Source organism: Dioscorea cayenensis, chromosome 12, assembly GCF_009730915.1.
Source record: "Dioscorea cayenensis subsp. rotundata cultivar TDr96_F1 chromosome 12, TDr96_F1_v2_PseudoChromosome.rev07_lg8_w22 25.fasta, whole genome shotgun sequence".
Lineage (NCBI taxonomy): Eukaryota > Viridiplantae > Streptophyta > Magnoliopsida > Dioscoreales > Dioscoreaceae > Dioscorea > Dioscorea cayenensis.
In genome coordinates, this window is record NC_052482.1 from 2,538,722 (window position 1) to 2,546,979 (window position 8,258).

The window sequence follows — 8,258 nt, forward strand, 5'->3', positions numbered from 1 at the left end:
CATCTATCAACAAAGAAAAACTATCTCTTACTCGACAATTGGATACAACCTCATCAAATCCTTGGCCTAACCCTAGAGTCTTATAGAAATATACAAAATGAATATACATATACCAAATCTAATATACATATATAGATGTATATATATATATAGCTTATAAATGATGTATAAATGAAGAAGAACAAAAGTAGATGAAGTGGATAAGTGGAAAAAGATGTGCATCTATCTTAATTAAGCATCTATAAGATGAGTCACACTAAGTGACAATCTTCTCTAAAGAGATGTTCTCTTGGTTGGTACGCAGTCACAGTGATCTCAAGATTCATAGGGGTCACTTGTTGTGGTTTGCGTCCTTCTTTGCTTTTCTATAATCGATGATCTGCGATGAGCACTACCAATGGCACGGAGAGTCCCCGCGTGTGCTTGAATCGTGCCGTGTCTTTACACGCATTCATCGAAGAGGTTGAAGATAACAAAGAGCAGTGATTGGTGTTCTTGCTAATGCTCACAGCTCACTAAGCATATCATTATGTTTGAGAGGTTGTGATGGTCCCGGTCCTCATTGTAGCTTTACTTCAATTTATGTATGTATATATAATTGTACTATTTGTGATCACATGAGCATGTGATGCTGTGGATCCTACTTAAACCCATAATTGAAGGAGCTTTATAGTTTGTTAAAACCTCTAAATCAAACCCCATACTTTTTATTGCATTTATATATATGTACTAGCTATATGTATTTATATATATATATATATTTCTCATGCTTTATCTTACAACTTAAAAAGAAAGAAATTATATATGTAAGACCTAACAATTTGGAAGTCTTGATAGCTATATATTGATGACAACAAGAAGTTCTCTTCAAAGGACATGTGTTTTGTGTGGTAGGTTAAACTCACTTTCAGAGATTGCTGTGGATGAAATATCTTAATCTTGATCTTGACCGGGTCTCCAAATGCCGATCTTTTCCACGACATATCACATTTAATGCTTTTGAATTATCTCTTTGATATAAACTTAATTATCTTCACCAATCTTTCAAGTTTCCTATCTTCTTTAAAAAATATATACGTATACACACACACATATATATATATATACAATTATACATGAAGCAATGAAGGGTTAATAAAAAATTCTTAAAGTGTGCTTTGCTACTTGCTGCTACTAAACCCTTTTGTTGGACAAATTTAGAATTACTTTGGGCAATTATTAGGGATATCTCACCTCCCATGTTCTTTGGGAGATATATGGACTTCCTGAAAATTTTCTCAGTCCTTTCCTTGGAAAGACTAAAGATGTCCTACCACATATGTTGTTGCCCGAAATATCTAGTTTGAGCAAAATGCAAGTATTTTTAATGTTAAAATATTTTCTTTTACTTTTATTATCCTGAAAATTGATTATATGCTTATTTTATAATTAACTGTAGCTCCATAAAAAATAAAAAAATAAAAAAGTGAAGGATAGTATTGTAACAGTTAAATGGAGCTTAGAGTTTCGAGAGTCTTGTGCAAGTGGAGAAAGTGATAGTTGTGAGGTGACCACTACTTCAGACTAATTGAAGATCTACTCGATGGGGGACCATGTCTATTCTCTCGGTGAGTTAGTACTATTTTAATTTTTTTGTATTTCTACTAAAGGTGAATTTATGTTACTGTTATATTCTCTTCTGATTAAATTTTCAATATACTCGGATTGTTAGTTTTGAATTTTATTAATGAATGTGAATTATCCATTTTTAAATAAATTTTTTTTTTAGATTGATATACTTATTTAAATCAAATATTCTTTTTCATAAAATCATATATAATTTCTGTTATTTTGGCGACAAATGTCAACCATCTTTTTGGAATAATTCTCACAATTAAGTATGTGAGTTTTTTATTCTAAGCTAAACAGTAGTTAATTTGCTTGAAGATAAGCTTAGCCAGTGAAAACCAAACACAAGCACACACTTACAATTATTCTCAGGAAAAAAGCACTCATCTTTTTTCTTACGTTTTTTGCTGTATTGTTTCAATAAGGGAAGAAATGATATTCTATTTGTTCTTTGCTTGTTCCTTTTAATTTGTGTTAAATGAGTTTAACATCAACCACTAAAAATATAAAAGAAATGAAATTAAAACATCAATCGGTTCCATAGAGTAGCGTCATGATTTCACTACGAAAGACGTATGTGTAAGAAATTAAAAAAATCTTGAGTTTAAGTCCCACTGAATATAATGATCATAATATATAGGCCCTGATTGTAGATATTGGCTTGTAATCCATACCCCCATATTAATGGGTGAGGGTGCACAAATTGGATGTTCAATTCTGCACTTTGTGTGTACGGGCTCATTGGCAATTTTTTTCATATTTGTCCAAATAAAAAAAATTAAAAAAGCTTGATAGATATCACATACATATGCTTGTGTTTTATATACATATTAAATCCTCGATATGGCGGATTGATGCTTAACAAACCAATCAGAGAACAAAGAACTAACGTGTGGTCATGTGTAGCATCAATCTGCACTAAAGGTGAAGAAAAAGCCATTGGAGGAAACAAGGTGAAAGACATAAATCTTGGGGGTTCAAACTTTGATAAGTTTCTTATTCTTATATAGTTAAATGGTGTTCTTATTCAACACATGCATGCTTGTCATTGACCCAACTCTCTTACTTGGACCTTCATGGATGCCATTTTTTGAATGGGTTATTAAGATATGAACAAAGTGGGACGAGCACTAGATTCTTGAAAGAGACACTATACTCTAAGGGAAGTTTTCAACAATCTTTCTTATCTCGAGGCTTTAATTTTCTTTTGAGTATTTCAAATTTTTTAATGAGGGTCCTCTATAATGTTTGACATATAACTAACTAGTTAGGTTTTCCACCCCTAATGCTTTCAAAAGAAATGTATCATGAATAATTAAATATTTCATACATAATATATCTATATATTTTCAAAATATCTAATACGGTTCTTATATAAATATTTGTCCTTAATACTAATTAACTCCGCTAATAATTTAATATAAAATAGTTTTTATTCATTATTTTTAAATTTACATATAGTGATTGGCTTGTAGTGTCCACTGAATTTTGTGTCACATGGAATTTTTTTTTTTCAAATTTTTTTATGAGATTTATGTTGTTGTCAATAATGCGAGTTTGTTTTCATGTGTTTAAGTATGTTATTTAAATTTTATAAGACATTTTTATTGGCTCCATAACTTATTTTATTTATTTATATTGCTGATGCAACCAGGCCCCAACTTGGCATTCCTAATCTTGAAATTAACACATCTTTTTTCTTCCCTAGTACTCATGTAATTAAACCAAGTCAAACCTCTTTATTCGAGTGGCCATGATGGCCCGTTCATTTCATTGTGAAAGAGGAAATCGAAGTGACCCCACTTCGGATTTTTTTTAAGGGGCTATATAGTTATCAGTTAATAAAAATCACAGTCTAAATGAGATTACAATGTAATAAAAATATTGTATTTTAAATTATATCATTTTTATTTGATTTATTGTAATTAGAAATATTATATTTATGTTTTTTTTATTGTTTAGTTTGATGTAAGTTGAAAATTATAATCATCATGTAAGTGGTGTGATGAGATTACCCACAATCTATTACTTCCTCCGTTCTTTTTTACTTGTTACATTTTGGAGTTTTTTTTTTTGTTTTTGTTTTTTTTACTTGTCCATTTAAAAATTTTGTATAACATTAAATATTTTTTTTCTAAATTTACCACTTATATTTAATGCACTTTGACCATTTTTAATAAATTATATTCAACTATATATTTTTCAAAGTATATTTTAAATGGGGGTAATATTGAAAAGTTAATATAATTTTTATAAACTTTAGGTTATTAACTAATTTCAACCAACTTTTCTTAATTGGTTGCCAAGTAAAAAAAACGGAGGGAATATCTGTTAGAGTAAAGGAATTAGAATCGGTGACATCATGTAGGATCTTATCCCCTCAAATTATAAGTTGTTACATCAGAATTTTATCTTTTTTAAAAAAAAATTAATTTTTTTATTATCTCAACATGTAAGAAAACCTCCTCCCGACCCCGAAACCCTAAATAGTAAATCGCAACCCTCCCGACTCCAAACCCTAAATAGTAAATCGAGGGATTTGTGGTTTTAGGATTCAATTTTAAAAACACAATATTGGAAACCGAATTTATTTTGTTTGTATTTACAACTGATTCCTAATAAGGAATTTAAAAATTAATATTTAATTTAAATATTATTAAATATTAGAAAATATTTCAATCATAAGAGCTATTTAAATTTAATATTTAATTTAAATATTATTAAATATTAGAAAATATCTGATTTAAATATTATTAAATATTAGAAAATATCCGATTCTAATCCGAAACAGAATTGGAAACGGATTTAAAGAAATTCTTTGATTTCTTTCGGAAGTAGATGAAAAAAATTAATATTTAATTTAAATATTATTAAATATTAGAAAATATCTATTTCAATTTTTTTTTCTAATAAAAAAGGACTACAAAAGATTTAAAAATTAATATTTTATTTAAATATTATTAAATATTAGAAAATATCTGTTTTTAATAGAAGGACTAGAAATGGATTTAAAAATTAATATTTTATCTAAATTAAATTAAATATTAAAAAAATATCCATTCCAAATATCTTTTTAATAGAAAAGACTAGTAATCCGTTTTTAATAGAAGATAACTAAAAACGGATTTAAAAATTAATATTTTATCTAAATATTAATAAATATTATAAAATAGCGGTTACTAATCCATTTCTAATAAATAGGGATTAGAAATGGATTTAAAAATTAATAATTTATCAAACTCCTCCTACATTCCTAACTATCCTGATCCCATTGACAGTCTCATGAAATTCTTCATCTTTCATTTCCAGTGGAATGCACGTATGAAGTGCAATTTTTCCATGACTTTTGATCTCTTCAATGAAGTAGAACTTCCACTTATTTTTTCACTTCCCCACACTTTTTACTTTTTCACTTCCCCACACTTTCAAACATATGAATAAAGCCTTAAATCTAAATACTTTTATCACCTTTTCATGTTCTTGGATTTATCTTTTTGGTAAAAGTAATTTAAAAAGTTATGGGAAAAATATGTGCTTATATGACTTTTGTTAGTTTTTGTTTGGGTTTTTTTACTTGCATACCCCTGTAAAATCATAAATTTACTTAAATACTCTCATAAAAATAATATTTGTTTGTATGCCCTTATAAATTAATTATATTTATTTATTTATCCCTATGGTTAAGTTGACTCTTAATGGTGTTAAATTAATGGATGGAATAAGGGTAAATTACCAAAATGGGTTTGTTTAGGGCATCTCCAACCCAACACCCAAATCTGGGATTTGGGTATAGAGTAAATAGAGTGAAACACATGTTTCATGTGCTACATACATTAAATATTAATATTAATATAACAAAATCATGACTAACTCCATTAGCTTTCAGCCATTGGGTGTGATCTTTTGGCTCTCGTCTAGTGAGTTTATTTTATCTATTCTGATTATATTTTGACCGCTAGTCTAATAGATATTGTATTTTTTTTTTTATATTTTATGCATGTGGTTTATTCACCTTCAAAAACTCCATTAGTTTGCCTTTCCACATAAGATACAATAAATTGTTCAATTGAAAAAATAAATTATTCACTTGAGAAAAGAGAAATTAAATTTAGTCGCTTTTGTCTCTTCTTGTTAATTAACATAGTGGCATAAACTATGTTAAATGAATCTGTGGTGGTATATATAGTGTCCCATTGCAAGTTTTGCCATTTTGCTTATTGTTGCATGACATATAACATTTAATATATATATGGTCTTTCCAGAGAACATATTTAATTAGTCACATTAGCATACCTGAAAAAAAATTTACCAAAAATCTATATATTAAAAAAAATGAGTATAACATGGCATGTAGCAAAATGAACATACTGCAAGTCACATAAACTCTCATGTTGATATTTTTTGGATTTTTTTACCCACATTTATGGAAATGACAGGATCAGTTTAAAGATTAAAATGACTAATCTTTTAGTTTAAAAAACTAAAATGAACAATCAACTCAATTTGAGCGGTCCGTGGCAATAGCCCCACATTCAAAAACACAATGTGTCCAAACGCAAAGGGGTGAGTTTGCCTCTTTTGCTAGTGAATGTGTGCCCTAACTGTAAGAAGAGTGAGCTCACCCATGCATGGGGTGGACTGCATCAACACTAGATTGAGATCACAGTAACTCTGGTGCCAGTGAAAAATTACCAACATGATAAGGATTAAGAAGAAACAAATTTTTTTTTTAAATAAAAAATATGAAAAAACAGTCAGAAAATTTGACAGGGAAATCCAAATTTACCCGTGAATGATATGTAGTTGTTTCTGGTTTTTAATTTTAATAGAAAATTTATAAATAATGACATTCTTTTTCTTTTCAAATGGTGACTTGCTTCCAACTGAACGCATGAAGTGCATGTAGATAACAACAATGTTACATCGAGATTTATTTATTTATATGGAAAAATATCTAATAGAGTAAATAAAAATATATAAATAATCTAAAGTGACTAAAAGAAAAGAATTTGTAACTTCTTTTGTGAATTTTAATCTAGATCCTAATTATTAAATTTATTATATAAATTAAATCAATTCAAACAAAATAGAGATAAAAGAGGGAAATAAATCAAAACAACTTAGTTTGACATTTTTCTTTTTTTTAAAGGCAACATATTCAATTCCACTGTATTTCTATCATATTTATTTTTTCTTATATATGAAGTCTGTTAAAGAATCTGACGAAGTCCTGCGTATGCCTGCCTGAAGAATTGCACAACGCTACTGAAGACTCGCAGCTTTTCTCTGCACTTCCCTGTATTTTTTTTTTGTTTTCTGAACTTTGACTATAGCATATTCAACACGTTTTCTGTTGTATTGCGCCTGAACTCTTGGTTTAGTTAGATCATGTATGAGGCTATAAATAATACAATCAGGAGAGTGACTCCTTGCGGCAAATCATTTTTATTTATATGGTAGCCGAGCCTGGCGATTCCACAAGTGACTTTGATCAAAGATATCATAGTGATCTCGCAATGTCGATCTTCTTTGGAACCACCAATTCCATTCTCCGTAGTTCTTCCTTCTCTGGCCTACTCCCAACTCCACCAATCAACCACTTCATCAACATCAAATTGAGCTGTGATAACTATCTCCTATGGAAGGCTTAGTTCTTGCCATACCTTCTAGCAATCGCCTGCTAGGTTACGTTAACGGCACCGACATGATGTCCTGGGCACCATACTCTCATCGCTAACAGAAGACATGATGTCGCATGTCATGTTCATGACGACTGTGCATGATGCTTGGATGGCCTTGGAGCGCATGTTCGCATCTAGGTCAAAGGCCCGCATTCTGCAGATCCGGTTCCAACTCTCCAACCTGAGAAAAGAGCAATCTGATGATGCCTATTTTCATCAGATGAAGACTTTGGTTGACACACTAGCTGCCATTGGTCAGCCACTTTGTGAGGAGGAGGTGATTTCTTACATACTTGATGACCTTAGGCCGATTATGATCCTTGTCACCTCTATTATTACAAGATCCGACTATATCACCATTGATGATATGTATGCACATCTTCAGAGCTATAAGCTGCATTAGAAGTAGAACAATGTTGTATTTCAGATTGGCTCTGGCAGTCCTTACTTTGTTTCACGAGGCCAAGGGCATGGCCAAGTTTATAGCTCAGGTTTAGGTGGTAATACCAGTGGTAATAAAGGCAAATGGCGCAACAACAACAACAACAATCATAACACCTACAACAAAGGTAATAGTGCACAAGGGGGCAACAATAGTGAAGTTCGGGGACCTTGGCCAACTTGCCAAGTATTCAGGAAACCCGACCATATTACATTGAAGTGCTACCATCGGTTTGACTACAGCTATTAGGCAGAAGAAGGTGGGCACATAGTAGCAATGGCCAACACAAATCCTTTGTATCAGATTGATCCCAACTGGTATATGGATTCAGGATAACTGATCACATCACAAGCAATTTAGACAACCTTACAGTCAAGGAGAGGTATACTGGACCAAAACATGTTCAAGTCGGCAATGGTGCAAGTTTACAATATAGGTCACACTAGGATTTCTACTCCTACTAATTCCTTTCTTCTTAAAAATGTGTTGCATGTTCCTAAAATTTCAAAGAACCTTATTTCTGTTCA

The 8,258-nt window shown here is 30.6% G+C and overlaps 1 non-coding gene across 1 annotated transcript; it reads left to right on the forward strand.

The window, feature by feature from the left end:
- Positions 1–7,548: 7,548 nt before the first annotated feature.
- LOC120274362 lies at positions 7,549–7,684 on the forward strand. The gene has a single exon (XR_005540887.1). It is a non-coding gene; the product is annotated as a small nucleolar RNA Z247 (small nucleolar RNA).
- Positions 7,685–8,258: the final 574 nt, after the last annotated feature.